We start from the raw sequence: 25,289 nt of genomic DNA, 5'->3' as shown, positions 1-25,289 counted from the left end.
CAAAGCACCCGTGAGGACAAGAAGCCAGCCCAGATCTGCTTCAGCAGCATCTTCATGGCCAAAGCTGTTGCTGATGCATTAGATCAAGACTTGGACCAAAAGGAATGGATAAAATGATTCAAGATGGAAGAGGTGATGTGACCATTACAAATGGTGCTACCATTCTGAGACAAACACAAGCGTTACATCCAACAGCCAGAATGCCGGTAGAGCTAAGGCTCAAGAGAAAGAAGGAAATGGCACCACAGCAGTGGTCATCGTTGCTGGCTCTTTCTTTGATTCCTGTACCAGGTTTTTTCAGAAATGGATTCATCATTTCCAGATCACTTTAGAAGGATTTGGAAAGGGTATTGAAATCTTGACATGCCGTGACCTGTGGAAGCGAGTGACAGAGAAGTGCTGTTAAACAGTGCAGCCACTTCACTGACGTCAGCAGTTGTCTCTCAGTATTCGAGTCTTTCTCTTAGTGAGTGTAAATGCAGGGAGGAAAGTGACTGATCCAGCCACAGCTACTGTTGTACATCTCAGAGATGTCAGAATAGTTAAGAAACCTGCTAATGCCCTCCAGGGTATAATGCTAAGTGAAATAAATCAGACAGAAAGACAAATACTGTGTGATCTCTCTTACAGGTGGAATCTAAAAACAAAAACAAAAAACAAGCTCATAGATAGAACAGGTTGGTGGTTTCCAGAGGTGGCCGTAGAGGGGTGAGAGGAATGGGTGGGTAAACTGTTCTTGTTTTTTTGCTTGTTTTTAGTTTAAATAAACTGTCTTTTTTTTAAAAAAAAAAAAAAAGGAAACTTGGTGGGACAATTGATGATTTTGTGTTGGTGGAAGGGCTGCTTTCTCACCCATAAGGTGGCCAATTCTGACATATCCAGAGTTGAAAAGATTAAGATTGGGCTTAAAAACAGATCATGATAATCAAACAGTTGATTCTTAAGACATGCTCTTAGTGATCTTGTATTAAATTTCCTGATCAAAATGAAGATTGTGGTAGTTAAGGACATTGAAAGAGAGAATATAGGAACCAAGCCAATTGCTCATACTGACCAACTTGACTGCTGACATGCTGGGTTTGGCTGAGGGGGTCAATTTACAGGGTTCTGGCACACTGCTCAAGATTACAGGCTATATTATCCCAGGAAAAAGTTATAGCTGTTGTTCCTGGTTCTAACACATTGGTGATCGAAGAAGCCGAGCCCTCAGTTCATGATGCCCTATGTGTTATTCATTGTTTAGTAAAGCAGAGAGCTCTTATTGCAGGAGGCAGTGCTCCAGAGATAGAGTGGGCCCTGTGGTTAACTGGATATTCATGAACATTGAGTGGTGTGAAATCCTACTGCGTTCATGCCTCTGCAGATGTTACTACGGAGCTCATTCCATCTACACTAGCTGAAACTGCTGGACTGAATCCCACGTCTACAGTCACAGAACTAAGAAAACCGGCATGCCAAGGAGAAAAAACTATAGGCATTGATGTCCAAAAGGATGGTATTTCCAGCGTTTTGGAGGAACTGGTTATGCAGCCTTTGTTGGTTTCAGTCAGTGTACTGACTCTAGCAACTGAAACTGTGTGGCCCTGCAATAAACCTTTCTCTGCTCCAAACTCTGATGTTTCAGTTTGTTTTTCACTGTATGTGGGGCATATGAACTTGCATTTGGTAACAGTATGAAGTAGGACTCACTTCTTATAAAAGAAGAGTTGGGGTGGGTGTTTCAGCACTGTTTATAGATGGTCCGTTTTTTCCCAGCTAATTTGAATGTTTTCTCTAGTTTGTTGACTTATCTTTTCCTCTACTAATAGCACTCTGTCTCAATTACTATATGTTTATGACATGTTTAAACATTTGGTGTTATAGTCTAATTTACCCCACCATTCTTCTTCCTCAAAAAAAAAAAATCCTTGGCCATTTCTGTGAATTGTTTAAGTTGAATTCTGAAAACCAGTTTATAAAGAATCCATTAAGACATTGCTTTAGGATTTTGAATAGAATGGGATTGGATTGTAAACCAATTTGGAAATAAGTAGTAACTTTACAATATTGTGTCTCCCCTTCTAGGAGCATAACTCCTGTTCCACTTATTTAGGTCTCTTATGGTTTTCTTCATACAGGTCCTGTGTTTTTGCCAGGAGTATTCCAACTCTTTGAGTTCTTTTGCCACTGGGAATAGAATCTGGAGAGGATGTTTTGCCTTCCCAGAGGGAGCCTGCCTTGAAGAGAAGAGCTCACAGGACAGAGGTCAGAGATTGGGGGTGAGATGGAGCATGGAGAAAAAGTTTTGATGACGACTGAAATCTCACAATTTGGCTGAGCCTAAAGCTAGTTGGGGCTCAATAAATTTCCTTTTCTTCTTAAACTGATTTTTATTTAACTTTTATTTTATATTGGAGTATAGTTGATTAACAATGCTGTGTGAGTCTCAGGTGTACAGCAAAGTGATTCAGTTATATACATGTATCTACTCTTTTTCAAATTATTTTCCCATTTACATTGTTACATAATATTGAGCAGAGTTCCCTGTGCTATACAGTAGGTCCTTTTTGGGTATCTGTTTTATATATAGCAGTGTATACATGTCAATCCCAAACTCCCTAATTATCCATCTCCACCCCCCACCCTTCCCCTCTGGTGACCATTTGCTCAGTAAGTCTGTTTCTGTTTTGTAAATAAGTTCATTTGTATCATTTTTAAAAGATTTTTATATAAGTGATATCATATGATATTTGTCTTTCCCTGTCTGACTTACTTCACTTAGTACGATAATCTCCAGGTCCATCCGTGTTGCTGCAAGTGGCATTATTTCATTCTTGTTAATGGCTGAGTAATAATCCATTATTTATATGTACCATATCTTCTTTATCCATTCTTCTGTCGATGGACATTTGGGTTGCCTCCATGTCTTGGTTATTGTAAACGTTGCTGCAGTGAACACTGAGGTGCATGAATCCTTTCAAACCATGGTTTTCTCCAGATATATGCCCAGGAGTGGAATTCCTGGATCATATGGTAGCTGTATTTTTAGTTATTTTAAGGAACCTCCATACTATTCTCCTTAGTAGCTGTACCAATTTACATTCCTAGCAATAATGTAGGAGGGTTCCCTTTTCTCCACACCGCCTCCAGCATTTATTGTTTCTAGATTTTCTGATGATGGCCATTCTGACCTGTGTGAGGTGATATCTCCTTGTAGTTTTGATTTGCATTTCTCTAATGATTAATGATGTTGAGCATTCTTTCATGTGTTTGTTGGCAATCTGTATATCTTCTTTGGAGAAATGTCTGTTTAGGTCTTCTGCCCATTTTTGGATTGGGTTGTTTGTTTTTTTGATGTTGAGCTTCATGAGCTGCTTGTAAATTTTGGAGATTAATCCTTTGTCAGTTGCTTCATTTGCAGATATTTTCTCCCATTCTGAGGGTCGTCTTTTGGTCTTGTTTATGGTTTCCTTTGCTGTGCAAAAGCTTTTAAGTTTCATTAGACCCCATTGTTTAGTTTTGATTTTATTTCCATTTCTCTAGGAGCTGGGTAAAAAGGATCTTGCTGTGATTTATGTCATAGAGTGTTCTTCCTATGTTTTCCTCTAAGAGTTTGATGGTATCTGGCCTTATATTTAGGTCTTTAATCCATTTTGAATTTATTTTTGTATATGGTGTTAGGGAGTGTTCTAATTTCATACTTTTACATGTACTTGTCCAATTTTCCCAGCACCACTTATTGAAGAGGCTGTCTTTTCTCCACTGTATATTGTTGCCTCCTTTATCAAAGGTAAGGTGACCATATATGTGTGGGTTTATCTCTGGGCTTTCTATCCTGTTCCATTGATCTATATTTCTGTTTTTGTGCCAGTGCCATACTGTCTTGATTACTGTAGCTTTGTAATATATTCTGAAGTCAGGGAGCCTGATTCCTCCAGCTCTGCTTTTCTTTCTCAAGATTGCTTTGGTTATTCGGGGTCTTATGCGTTTCCATACAAATTGTGAAAAAATTTTTTCTAGTTCTGTGAAAAATGCCAGTGGTAGTTTGATAGGGATTGCAAGGAATCTGCAGATTGCTTTGGGTAGTAGAGTCATTTTCACAATGTTGATTCTTCCAATCCAAGAACATGGTATATCTCTCCATCTATTTGTATCATCTTTAATTTCTTTCATCAGTGTCTTATAATTTTCTGCATACAGGTCTTTTGTCTCCTTAGGTACGTTTATTCCTAGATATTTTATTCTTTTTGTTGCAATGGTATATGGGAGTGTTTTCTTAATTTCACCTTCAGATTTTTCATCATTAGTGTATAAGAGTGCCAGAGATTTCTGTGCATTAATTTTGTATCCTGCTACTTTACCAAATTCATTGATTAGCTCTAGTAGTTTTCTAGTAGCATCTTCAGGATTCTCTATGTATAGTATCATGTCATCTGCAAACAGTGACAGCTTTACTTCTTCTTTTCTGATTTAGATTCCTTTTATTTCTTTTTCTTCTCTGATTGCTGTGGCTAGAACTTCCAAAACTATGTTGAATAAGAGTGGTGAGAGTGGGCAACCTTGTCTTGTTCCTGATCTAAGTGGAAATGGTTTCAGTTTTTCACCATTGAGGACGATGTTGGCTGTGGGTTTGTCATATATGGCCTTTATTATGTTGAGGAAAGTTCCCTCTATGCCTACTTGCTGCAGGGTTTTTTATCATAAATAGGTGTTGAATTTTGTCGAAAGCTTTCTCTGCATCTATTGAGATGATCATATGGTTTTCGTCCTTTAATTTGTTAATATGGTATATCACATTGATTGATTTGCATCTATTGAAGAATCCTTGCATTCCTGGAATAAACCCTACTTGATCATGGTGTATGATCCTTTTTATGTGCTGTTGGATCTGTTTGCTAGTATTTTGTTGAGGATTTTTGCATCTATGTTCATCAGTAATATTGGCCTGTAGTTTTCTATCTCTGTGACATCTTTGTCTGGTTTTGGTATCAGGGTGATGGTGGCCTTGTAGAATGAGTTTGGGAGTGTTCCTCCCTCTGCTATATTTTGGAAGAGTTTCAGAGGGATAGGTGTTAGCTCTTCTCTGAATGTTTGATAGAATTAGCCTGTGAAGCCATCTTTTCCTGGCCTTTTGTTTTTTGGAAGATTTTTAATCACAGTTTCAATGGCAGTGCTTGTGATTGGTCTGTTCATATTTTCTATTTCTTCCTGGTTCAGTCTCGGAAGTTGTGCATTTCTAAGAATTTATCTGTTTCTTCCAGGTTGTCCATTTTATTGATATATAGTTACTTGTAGTAATCTCTCATGATCCTTTGTATTTCTGCAGTGTCAGTTGTTACTTCTCCTTTTTCATTTCTAATTCTATTGATTTGAGTCTTCTTCCTTTTTTTTTTTTGCGGTACGCGGGCCTCTCACTGTTGTGGCCTCTCCCGTTGTGGAGCACAGGCTCCGGACGTGCAGGCTCAGCGGCCATGGCTCACGGGCCCAGCCGCTCCGCGGCATGTGGGATCTTCCCGGACTGGGGCAGGAATCTGTGTCCCCAGCATCGGCAGGTGGACTCTCAACCACTGTGCCACCAGGGAAGCCCCTCCCTTTTTTCTTCATAAGTCTGGCTACTGGTTTATCAATTTTCTCAAAGAACCAACTTTTAGTTTTATTGATCTTTGCTATCATTTCCTTCATTTCTTTTTCATTTACTTCTGATCTGATCTTTATGATTTCTTTCCTTCTGCTAACTTTGGTGGTTTTTTGTTCTTCTTTCTCTAATTGCTTTAGGTGCAAGGTTAGGTTGTTTATTTGAGATGTTTCTTGTTTCTTAAGGTAGGATTGTAAAGCTATAAACTTCCCTCTTAGGACTGCCTTTGCTCATCCCATAGTTTATGGGTCATTGTGTTTTCATTGTCATTTGTTTCTAGGTAGTTTTTTATTTTCCTCTTTGATTTCTTCAGTGATCTCTTGGTTATTAAATAGTGTGTTGTTTAGCCTCCATGTGTTTGTATTTCTTACAGATTTATTCCTGTATATCTAGTCTCATAGCGCTGTGGTCGGAAAAGATACTTGATACGATTTCAATTTTCTTAAATTTACCAAGGTTTGATTTGTGACCCAAGAGATGATCTATCCTGAAGAAGGTTACATGAGCACTTGAGAAGAACGTGTATTCTGTTGTTTTTGGATGGAATGTCCTATAAATATCAATTAAGTCCATATTGTTTAATGTATTATTTGCAGCTTGTGTTTCTTTATTTTCATTTTGGATGATCTGTCCATTGGTGAAAGTGGGGTGTTAAAGTTCCCTGCTATGACTGTGTTACTGTTGATTTCCTCTTTTACGGCTGTTAGTATTTGCCTTACGTATTGAGGTGCTCCTATGTTGGGTGCATAAATATTTACAACTGTTATATCTTCTTCTTGGATCGATCCCTGGATCATTATGTAGTGTCCTTTTTTGTCTCTTGTAATACTCTTTGTTTTAAAGTCTATTTTGTCTGAGAATTGCTACTCCAGCTTTCTTTTGGTTTCCATTTGCATGGAATATCTTTTTCTATCCCCTCACATTCAGTCTGTATGTGTCCCTAGGGCTGAAGTGGGTCTCTTGTAGACAGCATATATATGGGTCTTGTTTTTGAATCCATTCAGCCAGTGTATGTCGTTTGGTTGGAGCATTTAATCCATTTACATTTAAAGTAATTATCGATATGTATGTTCCTATGACCATGTTCTTAATTGTTTTGGGTTTGTTATTTTACGTCTTTTCCTTCTCTTGTGTTTCCTGTTTAGAGAAGTTCCTTTAACATTTGTTGTAAAGCTGGTTTGGTGGTGCTGAATTCTATTAGCTTTTGCTTGTCTGTAAAGGTTTTAATTTCTCTGTCAAATCTGAATGAGATCCTTGCTGGGTAGAGTAATCTTGGTTGTAGGGTTTTCTCTTTCATCACTTTAAATATGTCCTGCCAGTCCCTTCTGGCTTGCAGAGTTTCTGCTGAAAGATCAGCTGTTAACCGTATGGGGATTCCCTTATGTGTTACTTGTTGCTTTTCCCTTGCTGCTTTTAATATTTGTTCTTTGTATTTAATTTTTGATAGTTTGATTAATACGTGTCTTGTCGTGTTTCTCCTTGGATTTATCCTGTATGAGACTCTCTTGTGCACATGAGACTTTGAGTTTCTGTTTGCCCCAGTCCTGTAGAAGTCCTGTAATCAAACCCCACTGGCCTTCAAAGCCAGATTATCTGGGGACTCCTCCTCCCATTGCTTGACCACCAGGCTGGGAAGCCTGACATGGTGCTCAGAACTTTCACTCCTGCGGGATAACTTCTGTGGTATAATTGTTTTACAGTTTGTGGGTTGCCCACCTGGCAGGTATATGATTTGATTTTATCATGATTGCACCCCTCCTACCATCTTGTTGTGGCTACTTCTTTGTGTTTGGATGTAAGGTATCTTTTTTGGTAGGTTCCAGCATTTTTTTATTGATGGTTGTTCAGCAGTTAGTTGTGATTTTGGTGTTTTTGTAAGAAGCGGGTGAGCTCATGTCCTTCTACTCCACCATCTTGAGCTAATCTCTAAACTGATTTTTTTTTACAAGTGAAACTCAATTCATTATTGAGTCACAGAATCAATTTTTCCCTGTTACATTTGTTAGTAAGTAATGGCTGTCATAAAAAGAAACGTAATGTGGGTTTTAAATCTGGCTATTTTGAACTCTAACTAGTTGGAACTAATGTTTCTCAATTTATACGTCACTTTCTTTTTCTTGGATAATTGTATAAAATGATGGGGATAGTTGTTTTCTACCAGGAATTCCCTTGGTTTCTGGTGTGTTGATGGCTGCCTTTACTTCCAGCATTTTTTTTTTTTTCATTTTAGCCTTTTAGGAGGGAAGAGTTGTGGTGTCATTGCTCAGACCATAATTTAACCTAGGATCTCTCAGGTTCTTTGAGTAAATTAAGGATTAGACACACCTATGTTAATCCTCTGTGGTAAGAAAAAAATAGTACCTTAACAGCACTGACAGTGCTGAGTGATGAAACATTCCAGGTTTCAGATATGTTTTTGACTGGACTGTCTAGCCACAAGAGGATGAAATATTTTTCCCATGTGGTAATTTTGTCATTGTTCTTAGTGTGTGTATGCTTGTTCCACAAGCTAAGTATTGTGGGCTCATGAGAAGAAGATGAGTAGCATTATGTAGCACTGAGTAATGTGACAGTTCAGGACACTCTAGGGGTGCTGGGTTGGAGTGCATTTTCTAGTAATATTCTTACCCATCAGCCTGTAAGCATTGGGTCCCTCAAAATTTTGTCTGATGCCCTATCCCTTGTCTACTTGGAAGGATAATATATTTGTTATTATCTTTTCTCAAATTTATCGTGCATTTCTAGTTTCTAGCTGGGCACTTCTAGGTAAATGCTGTTGCTTCAAACTCATCCATTTTTTCCAGTTGTCCTTTTCCCGTAGATCTTTTGGACCCCACTCTCCTTCATCTCCCTACTGCTTTTTCCAACCCACACTACTATCATTCTGAGGGTGTATTCTTTCCCTCTTTTAATCAAAATGTTCTCTAATCTTCCTCTAGAAGCCCTTCTCTGCCCCACATGCCCCACATTTATGACCTTAAAACCTCCTTTCCAGCTCTCTTTGACCACTTTTCATCCTCATATATGCCAAATCCATCTGCAACTTTGCTACCTGGAATAACTAGTAAAATGCTTCTCAGGGATGCATCCTTGTTTAAAGATCTTTATTGGTTCCTCATGGCCTGCAGTGGAAACAGTCCAGATCCCGAGACCAGCTTTCCCTCATTCCGGCCTCATATTCCTGCCAGTCTGTCCCACTGTCCCCTAGATTCATGTTGTCTGTCCTGTCTCTGAACCAGTTTCGTGTTCATGCCATTTCCTCAACAACAACACTCTTTCCCATCCATCATTCGCTGAAATTCTTCAATACCCATATTAAATTTTCTCTTCAGTGAAATTTGAAGAAAACATCTCCCTCTTACTGCTAAATTCTCTTTGGCTTAAACTGCCACTTTTTATTTAGTTCTTACCTTACTTACTACTCCCCTTCCCTTTTCTCACCTCCATCAAATGGGCTAAATGATTAAAATAAGCACAAATCTCTGACTTCTACTACCCTCAACTCATTATCAACAGAAAGCCAAACACATAAAGTGTTCAGAATACTTAAAAATGGCTCTTCATTCGCTTTTCAATGGCTCTCAGGCGCACAGAATCACATCAGTCATAATTATTAGTTCAGGACATACACATCATTAATCCATGCCTGCACGGACTGCTTATTTTTAATGAAATAACCATGAATACACCACACAGTATAAAAGCTAGGACCTTAACCAAAACATACCTGGTTCTGTGGTCTTTCCCAAAGGTTTCCTTCTGCAAGTACTTACAACTATGGAAATGCAGTGCTATGAAAGTGGGGCAGTCAGGACTAATATGTATGTATGTATGTATGTATATGGGATCTTAGTTCCCCGACCAGGGATTGAACCTGAGCCCTCGGTAGTGAAAGCACAGAGTCCTAACCACTGGACCGCCAGGGAATTCCCTTTTTTCAGCTTTTTTTTTTTTTTTGGAGGGCTAATTTAGAATGAGGATTCAAGGAGGGCCTCCCTGTAGAGGTGATGTTTGAGTCGCAGGAGGAGTGGAGAGCCCTGGGGGAAGGGGAGAGAAGAGAGCAGAGAAACTAGGGGTGTGATGGAAACCAAGAAGAGGTGGCGCTTGAAGAAGTCAGGACTCCTTAATGTCACATGATAGAAACTGCAGCAGTAATTTAGGGCTGAATTGCTTTTCTGATTGACCCACACAGCTCCGGCCTGGCATGGGGGTCTTCATTTTCCTCCCTCTGGATGTTTTTTGTCGGGGGGTGGGGGAGAAGGTCACAGTATTTTTTTTCAGTTTTATTGAGATATAATTGACATACATCACTGCATAAGTTTAAGGTATACAACATAATGGCTTATCTTACATATATTATGAAATTATTACTACAATAAAAAGAAAATTTTTTTTCCTGTGATGAGAACTCAGGATCTACACTCTTAACAACTTTCCTATATATCATACAGCAGTGTTAACTATAATTATCATGTTGTACATTACATCCCTGGTACTTTTTTAATCTTATAACTGGAAGTTAGTACCTTTTGACCACCTTCATTCAATTCTCCCTCCCCCCATCCCCTACCTTTGGTAACCACAGATTTCATCTCTTTTTTATGAGTTTTTCTGTTTTGTTCTGTTTTAGATTTCACATATATGTGAGATCATACAGTATGTCTATCTTTGACTTATTTGACTTCACATTATGTCTCCAGGGTCCATCCACGTTGCAAATGGCAGGATTTCCTCATTATTTTTTTATGGCTGAATAATACTCGTGTGTGTGTGTGTGTGTGTGTGTGTGTGTGTGTGTGTGTAGAAAACCCTGAAGTCTCCACCTAAAAATTATTAGAACTGATAAATGAATTCAGCAAAGTTGTAGGATACAAGATTAACATACAGAAGTCTGTTGCTCTTCTATACACTAATATTGAACTAACATACATACACCACAACTTCTTTTTCTATTCATCCATTGACAGACACTTAAGGTTTTTCCATGTCTTGGGTATTGTAAATAATGCTGCTATGAACATGAGAGTACACATATCTCTTTGAGTTAATGTTTTCATTTCTTTTGGATATATTCCCAGAAGTCAAATTGCTAAATCATATGGTAGTTGCATTTTTAATTTTTAAGGTTTCTTCATACTGTTTGCCACAGCAGCTGTACCAAAAATGCACAAGGGGTTCCTTATCTCCACATCCTCTTTTTTGTTATCTCTTGTCTTTTTGATGACCATTTTTTATATGGTGTGAGGAAATGTTCTAATCTCATTGTTTTACATGTGACTGTCAGTTTTGCCAGCACCATTTATTGAAGAAACTGTCTCTCTCCATTGTATATTCTTGCTTTCTTTGCTGTAAATTAATTGACTGTAAATGTGTGGGTTTGTTTCTGGGCTTTCTATTCTGTTCCATTGATCTATGTGTCTGTTTTTGTGCCAATACCATGCTGTTTTTATTACTATACCTTTGGAGTATAGTCTGAAGTCAGGGAGGGTGACACCTCCAGCTTTGTTCTTTTTTCTCAAGATTGCGTTTGCAATTTGGGACCTTTTGTGTTTCCATATGAATTTTAGGATTATTTGTTTTAGTTCTGTGAAGAATGTCATGGGTATTTTAATAGGGGTTGCATTAAATCTGTAGCTTGCTTTGGGTGGTATGGCCATTTTAATAATATTAATTCTTCAATCAGAGAGCATAGGATAACTTTCCATTTCTTTGTATCATCTTCCATTTCCTTCCTCAGAATTTTACAGTTTTCAGAGTATAGGTCTTTCACTTCCTTGATTGTTTATTCCTAAGTATATTATTATTTTTGACGCAATTTTAAATGGGATTTTTTTAACTTTCTCTTTCTGTTAGTTCATTATTAGTGTATAGAAAAACAACAGATTGCTGTATATTAATGTTGTATCCTGCACCTTTGCTGAATTCATTTATTAGTTGTAGTTTTGGGTGGAGACTTAAGGGTTTTCTATATAAAGTATCATGTCTCTGCAAATAGTGACACTTCAACTTCTTCCCTTGAGATATGGATACTGTTAATTTCTTGTCTGATTGCTGTGACTAGGACTTTAATCCTGTGTTAAATAAAAGTGATGAGAGTGGGCATCCTTGTCTTGTTCCTGAATTTAGAGCAAAGGCTTTCAGCTTTTCACTGTTGAATATAATGTTAGCTGTGGGTTTGTCATAAGTGGACTTTATTATGTTGAGATTTGTTCCCTCTCTACCCACTTTAATGAGAGTTTTTAATCACAAATGATGTTGAATTCCATCAAATGCTTTTTCTACACCTATTGAGATGATCATGTGGTTTTTATCCTTTTGTTAATATGGTGTATCACATTGATTGATTTTTGAATATTGAACTACCCTTTCATCCCTGGAATAAATCCAACTTCTGTGGTGTATGATCTTTTTTTATATATTGTTGGATTCAGTTTGCAAATGTTTTGAGGATTTTTGCATCTATATTCATCAAAAATACTGGCCTGTAATTTTGTTTTTTTGTAGTGTCTTTGTCTGGTTTTGGCATCAGGGTAATGGTGTCCTCATAGAACAAACTTGGGAGTGTTCTGTCCTCTTGAATTTTTTTGGACTAGTTTGAGAAGGGTAGATATTAGTTCTTCGTATATGTTTGGTAGAATTCCCCTGCAAAGCTGTCTGGTACTGGACTTCTGTTTACTGGGAGTTTGTTTTCAATTACAAATTCAATTTCAGTTAGTGATTGGTCAGTTCCAATTGTCTGTTTCTTCTTGATTCAGTCTTTGAAGGTTGTATGTTTCTAGAAATTTGCCTGTTTCTCCTAGGTTGTCTAATTTTTTGGCATATAATTGTTCATAGTATTTGCTTATGATTTTTTTGTATCTCTGTGGTATCAGTTATTTTTCCTTTTTCACTTCTTATTTTATTTATTTGGGTCCTCTCTCTTTGCTTCTTGGTAAGTTTGTCTAAAGGTTTATCAATTTTGTTTATCTTTTCAAAAAAACAAACTCTTGGTTTCACAGTTTTTTCTATTGATTTTTTTTTTGTCTGTGTTTCCTCTCTGATCTTATTTCCTCCCTTCTGCTAATTTTCACTTGTCTTGAGGCATTTTCTGATTTCCTCTTTGATTTCTTCATTAACCTTTTGGTTTTTCAGTAGCATGATGTTTAGTCTCCACGTGTTTGTTCTTTTCCCATTTTTCTTTCTGTAATTGATTTCTAGTTTCATACTGTTGTGTTAAAAAACGATTGATATAATTTCTGTCCTCTTAAATTTGTTGAGAATTGTTTTCTGGCCTAGTGTGTGATCTATCCTGGAGAGCATTCCATGTGTATTTGAAAAAAAATATGTATTCTGTTGTTTTCGGATGTACTGTCCTATAGATATCTATTACGTCCAACTCGTCTGTTGTGTCATTTAAGACCACTGTTGCCTTAGTGATTTTCTGTCTGGATAATCTGTCCATTGATGTCAGTGGGGTGTTAAAGTCTTCTATTATTGTCAATTTCTCCTTTTACATCTGTTAGTATTTGCTCTATATATTAAGGTGCTCCTGTATGGGGTGCACATATATTAATGAGTGTAATAATCTCTTCTTGTGTTGATCAGTTTATCATTATAAAATGCCCTTCTTTGTCTTTCTTTATGGCTTTTATTTTAAAGTCTATTTGTCTGATGTGAGTATTGCTACCCCTGCTTTCTTGTTGTTTCCATTTGCAAGAAATATCTTTTTCTATCCCCTCAATTTCAGTCTGTGTGTATTTTTAGCTCTGAAGTGAGTCTCTTGTAGGCAGCATATAGAAGGGTGTTGTTTTTTCATCTGATAAGCCACTCTATCTTTTGATTAGAGCATTTAGTCCATTGACATGTAAAGTAAATGTTGATAAGTATGTACTTACTGGCATTTTATTACTTGTTTTCCAGTTATTTTTGTAGTTATTGTCTGTTTATTTCTTCTTATTTGGTTCCTTTGTGGTTTGATGATTTTCTTTAGAATGTGCTTGTGTTCCGTTCTTTTTAGCTTTTGTGTATCTATTGTATGTTTTTGATTTGTGGTTACCATGTTGATAATATGTTTTATTGTTTTTTAAACATCTTTATTAGAGTATAATTGCTTTACAATGGTGTGTTAGTTTCTGCTTTACAACAAAATGAATCAGTTATATATATATACATATATTCCCATATCTCTCCCCTCTTGCATCTCCCTCCCTCCCACCCTCCCTATCCCATGCCTCTAAGTGGTCACAAACCACCTAGCTGATCTCCCTATGCCATGCGGCTGCTTGCCACTAGCTATCCACCCTATGTTTGGTAGTGTATATATGTCCATGCCACTCTCACATTGTCACAGCTTACCCTTCCCCCTCCCCATATCCTCAAGTCCATTCTCTAGTAGGTCTGTGTCTTTATTCCCGTCCTACCCCTAGGCTCTTCATGACATTTTTTTTTCTTAGATTCCACATATATATGTTAGTATACGGTATTGGTCTTTCTCTTTCTGACTTACTTCACTCTGTATGACAGACTCTAGGTCCATCCACCTCATTACAAATAACTCAATTTCGTTTCTTTTTATGGCTGAGTAATATTCCATTGTATATATGTGCCACATCTTCTTTATCCATTCATCTGAAGATGGACGTTTCAGTTGTTTCCATCTCCTGGTTATTGTAAATAGAGCTGCAATGAACATTTTGGTATGTGACTCTTTGAATTATGGTTTTCTCAGGGTATATGCCCAGTAGTGGGATTGCTGGGTCATATGGTAGTTCTATTTGTAGTTTTTTAAGGAACCTCCATACTGTTCTCCATAGTGGCTGTACCAATTCACATTCCCACCAGCAGTGCAAGAGTGTTCCCTTTTCTCCACACCCTCTCCAGCATTTATTGTTCCTAGATTTTTTGATGATGGCCATTCTGACCTGTGTGAGATGATATCTTATTGTAGTTTTGATTTGCATTTCCCTGATTATTAATGCTGTTGAGCATTCTTTCATGTGTTTGTTGGCAGTCTGTATATCTTCTTTGGTGAAATGTCTACTTAGGTCTTCTGCCCACTTCTGGATTGGGTTGTTTTTTTGTTATTGAGCTGCTTGTAATTTTTGGAGATTAATCCTTTGTCAGTTGCTTCATTTTCAAATATTTTCTCCCATTCTGAGGTTTGTCTTTGGGTCTTGTTTATGGTTTCCTTTGCTGTGCAAAAGCATTGAAGTTTCATTAGGTCCCATTTGTTTTTATTTCCATTTCTCTAGGAGGTGGGTCAAAAAGGATCTTGATATGATTCATGTCATACAGTGTTCTGCCTATGTTTTCCTCTAAGAGTTTGATAGTGTCTGGCCTTACATTTAGGTCTTTAATCCATTTTGAGCTATTATTGTGTATGGTGTTAGGGAGTGATCTAATCTCATACTTTTACATGTACCTGTCCAATTTTCCCAGCACCACTTATTGAAGAGGCTGTCTTTTCTCCACTATATGTTCTTGCCTCCTTTATCAAAGATAAGGTGACCATATGTGTGTGGGTTTATCTCTGGGCTTTCTATCCTGTTTCACTGATCTATATTTCTCTTTTTGTGCCAGTACCATACCGTGTTGATTACTGTAGCTTTGTGGTATAGCCTGAAGTCAGGGAGCCTGATTCCTCCAGCTCCGTTTTTCTTTCTCAAGATTGCTTTGGCAATTCGGAGTCTTTTGTGTTTCCACACAAATTGTGAAATTTTTTGTTTTAGTTCTGTGAAAAATGCCAGTGGTAGTTTGATAGGGATTGCATTGAATCTGTAGATTGCTTTGGGTAGTAGAGTCACTTTCACAATGTTGATTCCTCCAATCCAAGAACATGGTATATCTATCCATCTATTTGTATCATCTTTAAATTTTTTCATCAGTGTCTTATAATTTTCTGCATACAGGTCTTTTGTCTCCTTAGGTAGGTTCATTCCTAGATATTTTATTCTATTTGTTGCGGTGGTAAATGGGAGTGTTTTCTTAATTTCACCTTCAGATTTTTCATCACTAGTGTATAAGAATGCCGGAGATTTCTGTGCATTAATTTTGTATCCTGCTACTTTACCAAATTCATTGATTAGCTCTAGTAGTTTTCTGGTAGCATCTTTAGGATTCTCTATGTATAGAATCATGTCATCTGCAAATAGTGACAGCTTTACTTCTTCTTTTCTTATTTGGATTCCTTTTATTTCCTTTTCTTCTCTCATTCCTGTGGCTAAAACTTCCAAAACTATGTTGAATAAGAGTGGTGAGAGTGGGCACACTTGTCTTGGTCCTGATCTTGCTGGAAATGCTTTCCGTTTTTCACCACTGAGGACAATGTTGGCTGTGGGTTTGTCATATATGGCCTTTATTATGTTGAGGAAAGTGCCCTCTATGCCTACTTGCTGCAGGGTTTTTATCATAAATGGCTGTTGAATTTTGTCAAAAGCTTTCTCTGTACCTATTGAGATGACCATATGGTTTTTCTCCTTCAATTTGTTAATATGGGGTATCACATTGATTGATTTGCGTATATTGAAGAATCCTTGCATTCCTGGAATAAACCCCACTTGATCATGGTGTATGATCCTTTTAATGTGCCTGTGGATTCTGTTTGCTCGTATTTTGTTGAGGATTTTTGCATCTATGTTCATCAGTGATATTAGCCTGTAGTTTTCTTTCTTTGTGACATGCTTGTCTGGTTTTGATATCAGGGTGATGTTGGCCTCATAGAATGAGTTTGGGAGTGTTCCTCCCTCTGCTGTATTTTGGAAGAGTTTGAGAAGGATAGGTGTTAGCTCTTCTCTAAATGTTTGATAGAGTTCACCTGTGAATCCATCTGGTCCTGGGCTTTTGTTTGTTGGAAGAATTTTAATCACATTTTCAATTTCAGAGCTCGTGATTGGTCTGTTAATTTTTTCCTACTTCTTCCTGATTCAGTCTCGGCAGGTTGTGCATTTCTAAGAATTTGTGCATTTCTTACAGTTGTCCATTTAATTGGCATAGAGTTGCTTGTAGTATTCTCTCATGATCTTGTATTTCTGCAGTGTCAGTTGTTACTTCTCCTTTTCATTTCTAATTCTGTTGATTTGAGTCTCCTCCCTTTTTTTCTTCATGAGTTTGGCTAATGGTTTATCAATTTTGTTTATCTTCTCAAAGAACCAGGTTTTAGTTTTACTGAATTTTGCTATTGTTTCCTTCATTTCTTTTTCATTTATTTCTGACCTGATCTTTATGATTTCTTTCCTTCTGCGAAATTTGTTTTTTTTTGTTGTTGTTCTTTTTTCTCTAATTGCTTTAGGTGCAAGGTTAGGTTGTTTATTCGAGGTGTTTCCTGTTTCTTAAGGTAGGATTGTATTGCTATAAACTTCCGTCTTAGAACTGCTTTTGCTGCATCCCATAGGTTTTGGGTAGTCGTGTCTCCATTGTCATTTGTTTCTTGGTATTTTTTTATTTCCTATTTGATTTCTTGAGTGATCATTTCGTTATTAAGTAGTGTATTGTTTAGTCTCCATTAGTTTGTATTTTTTACAGATCTTTTCCTGTAATTGATGTCTAGTCTCATAGCACTATGGTCGGAAAAGATACTTGATACGATTTCAGTTTTCTTAAATATACCAAGGCTAGATTTGTGACGCAAGATATGATCTATCCTGGAGAATGTTCCATGAGCACTTGAGAAAAATGTGTATTCTGTTGTTTTTGTATGGAATGTCCTATAAATATCAATTAAGTCCATATTATTTAATGTATCATTTGCAGCTTGTGTTTCTTTATTTTCATTTTGGATGATCTGTCCATTGGTGAAAGTGGGGTGTTAAAGTCCCCTACTATGATTGTGTTGCTGTCGATTTACCCTTTTATGGCTGTTAGTATTTGCCTTACGTATTGAAGTGTTCCTATGTTGGGTGCATAAATATTTACAATTGTTATATCTTCTTCTTGGATCGATCCCTTGATGATTATGTGATGTCCTTCTTTGTCTCTTGTAATACTCTTTATTTTAAAGTCTGTTTTGTCTGATACGAGAATTGCTACTCCAGCTTTCTTTTGCTTTCCATTTGCATGGAAAATCTTTTTCCATCCCCTCACATTCAGTCTGTATGTGTCCCTAGGTCTGAAGTGGGTCTCTTGTAGACAGCATGTATACGGGTCTTGTTTTTTGTTCTTTTTAACATCTTTATTGGACTATAATTGCTTTACAATGGTGTGTTAGTTTCTGCTTTATAACAAAGTGAATCAGTTATACATATACATATGTTCCCATATCTCTTCACTCTTGCTTCTCCCTCCCTCCCACCTTCCCTATCCCACCCCTCTAGATGGTCACAAAGCACCTAGCTGACCTCCCTGTGCTATGTGGCTGCTTCCCACTAGCTATCTATTTTACATTTGGTAATGTATATATGTCCATGCCACTCTCTCACTTTGTTACAGCTTACGCTTCCCCCTCCCCATATCCTCAAGTCCATTCTCTAGTAGGTCTGTGTCTTTATTCCTGTCTTACCCCTAGGTTCTTCATGACATTTTCTTTTTTCTTAGATTCCATATATATATGTGTTAGCATACGGTATTTGTCTTTCTCTTTCTGATTTACTTCATTCTGTATGACAGACTGTGTCCATTCACATCATTACAAATAGCTCAATTTCGTTTCCTTTTATGGCTGAGTAATATTCCATCGTATATATATATGTGCTACAAATTCTTTTTCCATTGATCTGCTGATGGACACTTAGGTTGTTTCCATCTTCTGGCTATTGTAAATAGATCTTCAATGAACTTTTTGGTACATGAGTTTTTGAATTATGGTTTTCTCAGGATATATGCCCAGTAGTGGGATTTCTGGGTCATATGGTAGTTCTATTTGTAGTTTTTTAAGGAACCTTCATGCTGTTCTCCATAGTGGCTCTTCCAATTCACATTCCCATTGGCAGTGCAAGAGTGTTCCCTTTTCTCCTCACCCTCTTCAGCATTGATTGTTTCTACATTTTTTGATGATGGCCATTCTGACTGGTGTGAGGTGATATCTCATTGTAGTTTTGATTTGCATTTCCCTAATTATTAATGCTGTTGAGCATTCTTTCATGTGTTTGTTGGCAATCTGTGTATCTTCTTTGGAGAAATGTCTATTTAGGTTTTCTACCCATTTTTGGATTGGGTTGTTTTTTTTTTTGTTAGTGAGCTGCATGAGCAGCTCATAAAATTTGGAGATTAATCCTTTGTCAGTTGCTTCATTTGCAAATATTTTCTCCCATTCTGAGGGTTGTCTTTGTGTCTTGTTTATGGTTTCCTTTGTTGTGCAAAAGCTTTGAAGGTTCATTAGGTTCCATTTGTTTATTTTTGTTTTTATTTCCATTTCTCTAGGAGGTGGTCAAAAAGGATCTTGCTGTGATTTATGTCATAGAGTGTTCTGCCTATGTTTTCCTCTAAGAGTTTGATAGTGTCTGGCCTTACATTTAGGTCTTTAATCCATTTTGAGCTTATTATTGTGTATGGTGTTAGGGATTGATCTAATCTCATACTTTTACATGTACCTGTCCAGTTTTCACAGCACCACTTATTGAAGAGGCTGTCATTTCTCCATTGTACATTCCTGCCTCCTTTATCAAAGATAAGGTGACCATGTGTTGCGTGGGTTTATCTCTGGGCTTTGTATTCTGTTCCATTGATCTATATTTCTGTTTTTGTGCCAGTGCCGTACTGTCTTGATTACTGTAGATTTGTAGTATAGTCTGAAGTCAGGGAGCCTGATTCCTCCAGCTCCATTTTTAGTTCTCAAGATTGCTTTGTGTTTCCATACAAATTCTGAAAAAATTTTTTCTAGTTCTGTGAAAAATGCCCATGGTAGTTTGATAGGGATTGCATTGAATCTGTAGATTGCTTTGGGTAGTAGAGTCACTTTCACAATGTTGATTCTTCCAATCCAAGAACATGGTATATCTCTCCATCTATTTGTATCATCTTTAATTTCTTTCATCAGTGTCTTATAATTTTCTGCATACAGGTCTTTTGTCTCCTTACGTAGGTTTATTCCTAGATATTTTATTCTTTTTGTTGCAGTGGTAAATGGGAGTGTTTTCTTAATTTCACCTTCAGATTTTTCATCACTAGTGTATAAGAATGCCGGAGATTTCTGTGCATTAATTTTGTATCCTGTTACTTTACCAAATTCATTGATTAGCTCTAGTAGTTTTCTGGTAGCATCTTTAGTCTCTATGTATAGAATCATGTCATCTGCAAACAGTGACAGCTTTACTTCTTCTTTTCTGATTTGGATCCCTTTTATTTCCTTTTCTTCTCTGATTGCTGTGGCTGAAACCTCCAAAACTATGTTGAATAAGAGTGGTGAGAGTGGGCAACCTTGTCTTGGTCCTGATCTTAGTGGAAATGCTTTCCATTTTTCACCATCGAGGACGATGTTGGCTGTGGGTTTGTCATATATGGCCTTTATTATGTTGAGGAAAGTGCCCTCTATGCCTACTTTCTGCAGGGTTTTTATCATAAATGGGTGTTGAATTTTGTCGAAGGCTTTCTCTGCATCTATTGAGATGACCATATGGTTTTTCTCCTTCAATTTGTTAATATGGTGTATCACATTGATTGATTTGCATATATTGAAAAATCCTTGCATTCCTGGAATAAACCCCATTTCATCATGGTGTATGATCCTTTTAATGTGCTGTTGGATTCTGTTTGCGAGTTTTGTTTTGTTCTTTTTTTTGTGGTACGCGGGCCTCTCCCTGTTGTGGCCTTTCCCATTGAGGAGCACAGGCTCCGGTCGTGCAGACTCAGTAGCCATGGCTCACGGGCCCAGACGCTCCACGGCATGTGGGATCTTCCCGGACCGGGACACGATCCTGTGTCCCCTGCATCAGCAGGCGGACTCTAAGCCACTGTGCCACTAGGGAAGCCCCCTGTTTGCTAGTATTTTCTTGAGGATTTTTTAATCTATGTTCATCAGTGATATTGGCCTGTAGTTTTCTTTCTTTGTGATATCCTTGTCTTGTTTTGGTATCAGGGTGATGGTGGCCTCGTAGAATGAGTTTGGGAGTGTTGCTCCCTCTGCTATATTTTGGAAGAGTTTGAGAAGGATAGGTGTTAGCTCTTCTCTAAATGTTTGATAGAGTTCACCTGTGAATCCATCCGGTCCTGGGCTTTTGTTTGTTGAAAGGATTTTAATCACATTTTCAATTTCAGAGCTTGTGATTGGTCTGTTAATTTTTTCCTATTTCTTCCTGATTCAGTCTCGGCAGGTTGTGCATTTCTATGAATTTGTGCATTTCTTCCAGTTGTCCATTTAATTGGCATAGAGTTGCTTGTAGTAATCTCTCATGATCTTTTGTATTTCTGCAGTGTCAGTTGTTACTTCTGCTTTTTCATTTCTAATTCTATTGATATGAGTCTCCTCCCTTTTTTTCTTCATGAGTTTGGCTAATGGTTTATCAATTTGGTTTATCTTCTAAAGAACCAGCTTTTACTGAATTTTGCTATCGTTTCCTTCATTTCTTTTTCATTTATTTCTGATCTGATCTTTATGATTTCTTTCCTTCTGCTAAATTTGTTTTTTTTTTTGTTGTTCTTCTTTCTCTAATTGCTTTAGGTGCAAGATTAGGTTGTTTATTCGAGATGTTTCCTGTTTCTTAAGGTAGGATTGTATTGCTATAAACTTCCCTCTTAGAACTGCTTTTGCTGCATCCCATAGGTTTTGGGTCGTCATGTCTCCATTGTCATTTGTTTCTAGGTATTTTTTAATTTCCTCTTGGATTTCTTTAGTGATCACTTCGTTATTAAGTAGTGTATTGTTTAGCCTCCATGTGTTTGTATTTTTTACAGATCTTTTTCTGTAATTGATATCTAGTCTCATAGTGTTGTGGTCGGAAAAGATACTTGATACAATTTCAGGTTTCTTAAATTTACCAAGGCTTGCTTTGTGACCCTAGATATGACCTATCCTGGACAATGTTCCATGAGCACTTGAGAAAAATGTATATTCTGTTGTTTCTGGATGGAAAGTCCTATGAATATCAATTAAGTCCATATTGTTTAATGTATCATTTAAAGTTTGTGTTTCCTTATTTATTTCATTTTGGATGATCGGTCAGTTGGTGAAAGTGGGCTGTTAAAGTCCCCTACTATGAATGTGTTACTTTCGATTTCCCTTTTTATGGCTGTTAGTATTTTGCCTTATGTATTGAGGTGCTCCTATGTTGGGTACATAAATACTTACAATTGTTATATCTTCTTCTTGGATCAATCCCTTGATCATTATGTAGTGTCCTTCTTTGTCTCTTCTCATAGTGTTTATTTTAAAGTCTATTTTGTCTGATATGAGAAATGCTATTCCAGCTTTCTTTTGGTTTCCATTTGCATGGAATATCTTTTTCCATCCCCTCACATTCAGTCTGTATGTGTCCCTAGGTCTGAAGTGGGTCTCTTGTAGACAGCATGTATATAGGTCTTCTTTTTGTATCCATTCAACCAGTCTATGTCTTTTGATGGAAGCATTTAATCCATTTACATTTAAGGTAATTATTGATATGTATGTTCCTATTCCCATTTTCTTAATTGTTTTGGGTTTGTTATTTTAGGTCTTTTCTTTCTCTTGTGTTTCTTGCCTAGAGAAGATCCTTTAGCATTTGTTGTAAAGCTGGTTTGGTGGTGCTGAACTCTCTCAGCTTTTGCTTGTCTGTAAAAGTTTTAATTTCTCTGTCAAATCTGAATAAGATCCTTGCTGGGTAGAGTAATCTTGGTTGTAGGTTTTTCTCCTTCATCACTTTAAGTATGTCCTGCCAGTCCGTTCAGGGTTGCAGAGTTTCTTCTGAAAGATCAGCTGTTAACATAATGGGGATTCCCTTGTGTGTTATTTGTTGTTTTTCCCTTGCTGCTTTTAATATGTTTTCTTTGTATTTAATTTTTGATAGTTTGATTAATATGTGTCTTGGTGTATTTCTCCTTGGATTTATCCTGTATGGGACTCTCTGTGCTTCCTGGACTTGATTAACTATTTCCTTTCCCATATTAGGGAAGTTTTCAACTATAATCTCTTCATATAGTTTCTCAGTCCCTTTCTTTTTCCCTTCTTCTGGAACCCCTATAATTCAAATGTTGGTGCGTTTAATGTTGTCCCAGAGGTCTCTGAGTCTGTCCTTGGTTCTTTTCATTCTTTTTTCTTTATATTGCTCTGTTTTGGTTATTTCCACTCTTCTGTCTTCTCTGTTCTTCTCCCTCAGTTATTCTGCTATTGATCCCTTCTTGAGTATTTTTAATTTCATTTATTGTGTTGTTCATCGTTGCTTGTTTCATCTTTAGTTCTTCTAGGTCCTTGTTAAATGTTTCTTGCATTTTCGCTACTCTATTTCCAAGATTTTGCTTCATCTTTACTATCATTATTCTGAACTCTTTTCCAGGTAGACTGCCTATTTCCTCTTCATTTGTTAGGTCTGGTGGGTTTTTATCTTTCTCCTTCATCTGCTGTGTGTTTTTTTGTCTTCTTATTTTGCTTATCTTACTGTGTTTGGGGTCTCCTTTTTGCAGGCTGCAGGTTCATAGTTCCCGTTGTTTTTGGTGTCTGTCCCCAGTGGCTAAAGTTGGTTCAGTGGGTTGTGTAGGCTTCCTGGTGGAGGGGACTAATGTCTGTGTTCTGGTGGATGAGGCTGGATCTTGTCTTTCTGGTGGGCAGGTCCACGTTTGGTGGTGTGTTTTGGGGTGTCTGTGGACTTACTATGATTTTAGGCAGCCTCCCTGCTAATGGGTGAGGGTGTGTTCCTGTCTTGCTAGTTGTTTGCCATAGGGTGTTCAGCACTGTAGCTTGCTGGTCATTGAGTGAAGCTGGGTGTTGGTGTTGAGATGGAGATCTCTGGGAGATTTTCGCCGTTTGATATTACGTGGAGCTGGGAGGTCTCTTGTGATCCAGTGTCCTGAAGTTGTCTCTCCCACCTCACAGGCACAGCACAGACTCCTGGCTGCAGCAGCACCAAGAGCCTTTCATCCACACGGCTCAGAATAAAAGGGAGAAAAAGTAGGAAGGAAGGAAGGAAGGGAGGAAGGATAAAAGAAAATAAAGTAAGGTAAAATAAAGTTATTAAAATAAATAAGAAAAAAATTTTTTTAAAGTAAAAACAAAAAATGGACGGATAGAACCCTGGGACAAATGGTGAAAGCAAAGCTATACAGACAAAATCTCACATAGAAGCATACACATACACACTCACAAAGAGAGGAAAAGGGGAGAAAATAATCTATCTTGCTTCCAAAGTCCACCTCCTCAATTTGGGATGATTCGTTGTCTATTCAGGTATTCCACAGATGCATGGTACATCAAGTTGATTTTGTAGATTTAATCCTCTGTTCCTGAGGCTGCTGGGAGAGATTTCCCTTTCTCTTCTTTTTTCGCACAGCTTCCGTGGCTTAGCTTTGGATTTGGCCCCGTCTCTGCGTGTAGGTCGCTGGAGGGCCTCTGTTCTTCGCTCATACAGGACGGAGTTAAAGGCGTCACTCACTGGGGGGGTCTGGCTCACTCAGCCCGCGGGGAGGGAGGGGTACGGCGTGCTGGGCGAGCCTTTGGCAGCAGCGGCCAGTGTGACTTTGTACCACCCTGAGTCGTGCAGTGTGTTTTCCCGGGGAAGTTGGGCTGCACAGCCTCCCCGGAAGGGAGGTGTGGAGAGTGAACTGTGCTCGCACACAGGCTTCTTGGTGGCGGTAGCAGCAGCCTTAGCGTCTCATGCCCGTCTCTGGGGTGCGTGCTGTTAGCCATGGCTCGCGCCCGTCTCTGGAGCTCCTTTTAGCAGCGCTCTTAATCCCCTCTTCTCGTGCATCAGGAAACAAAGAGGGAAGAAAAAGTCTCTTGCCCCTTATGCAGGTCCAGACTTTTTCCCGGACTCCCTCCCAGCTAGCCGAGGTGCAGTAACCCCTTCAGGCTGTGTTCTCTCACCAGCCTCAGCTCCCAGCCCCACCCTCCCCGGCTGGTGAGCAGACTAGCCTCTCGGGCTGGTGAGTGCTGGTCAGCACCGATCCTCTGTGCCAGAATCTCTCCGCTTTGCCATCCGCACCCCTGTTGCTGCGCTCTCCTCCGCGGCTCCAAAGCTCCCCCCGCTCCACCACCCGCAGTCTCCGCCCACAAAGGGGCTTCTCGTGTGTGGAAACCTTTCCTCCTTCACGGCTCCCTCCCACTGGTGCAGGTCCTGTCCCTATTCTTTTGTCTCTGTTGATTCTTTTTTCTTTTGCCCTACCCAGGTATGTGGGTAGTTTCTTGCCTTTTGGGAGGTCTGAGGTCTTCTGCCAGCGTTCAGTAGGTGTTCTGTAGGAGTTGTGCCACGTATAGATGTATTTCTGATGTATCTCTGGGGAGGAAGGTGATCTCCGCGTCTTACTCTTCCATCATCTTCTCTCAAAACCCTGGATAATATATGTTGACCTATAACTATATCTACTTGTTTTCAACTGGTACTCATTTAAGTCCAAACACACCTGAGAGATCTACATTTTTTTTACTCCCCTTTACCACATTTTTTGTTTTTGATGTCGTATTTTACACCTTGTTTATCCCTTAACTCTTTACTGTAGTTATAATTGCTTTTACATTTTTTTTGTCTTTTAGTCTTCAGGCTGGCTTCTTTAAGTGGTTGATCCTCAGTCCTTGCTCTATGTTTGCCTTTCCTATTGGTATTTTCCCTTTCCTCTGGATTCTTCTTTTCATGTAGAGAGGGCC

General features: G+C 38.2%; 1 pseudogene; it reads left to right on the top strand.

Moving 5' to 3' along the window:
- On the top strand, positions 1-24,488 carry LOC136118473 (T-complex protein 1 subunit delta pseudogene; annotated as a pseudogene).
- Positions 24,489-25,289: the final 801 nt, after the last annotated feature.

Source organism: Phocoena phocoena, chromosome 2 (assembly GCF_963924675.1).
Source record: "Phocoena phocoena chromosome 2, mPhoPho1.1, whole genome shotgun sequence".
Lineage (NCBI taxonomy): Eukaryota > Metazoa > Chordata > Mammalia > Artiodactyla > Phocoenidae > Phocoena > Phocoena phocoena.
Note: the sequence above shows the minus strand (reverse complement) of the source record. Positions and strands in the feature narration are given on the sequence as shown.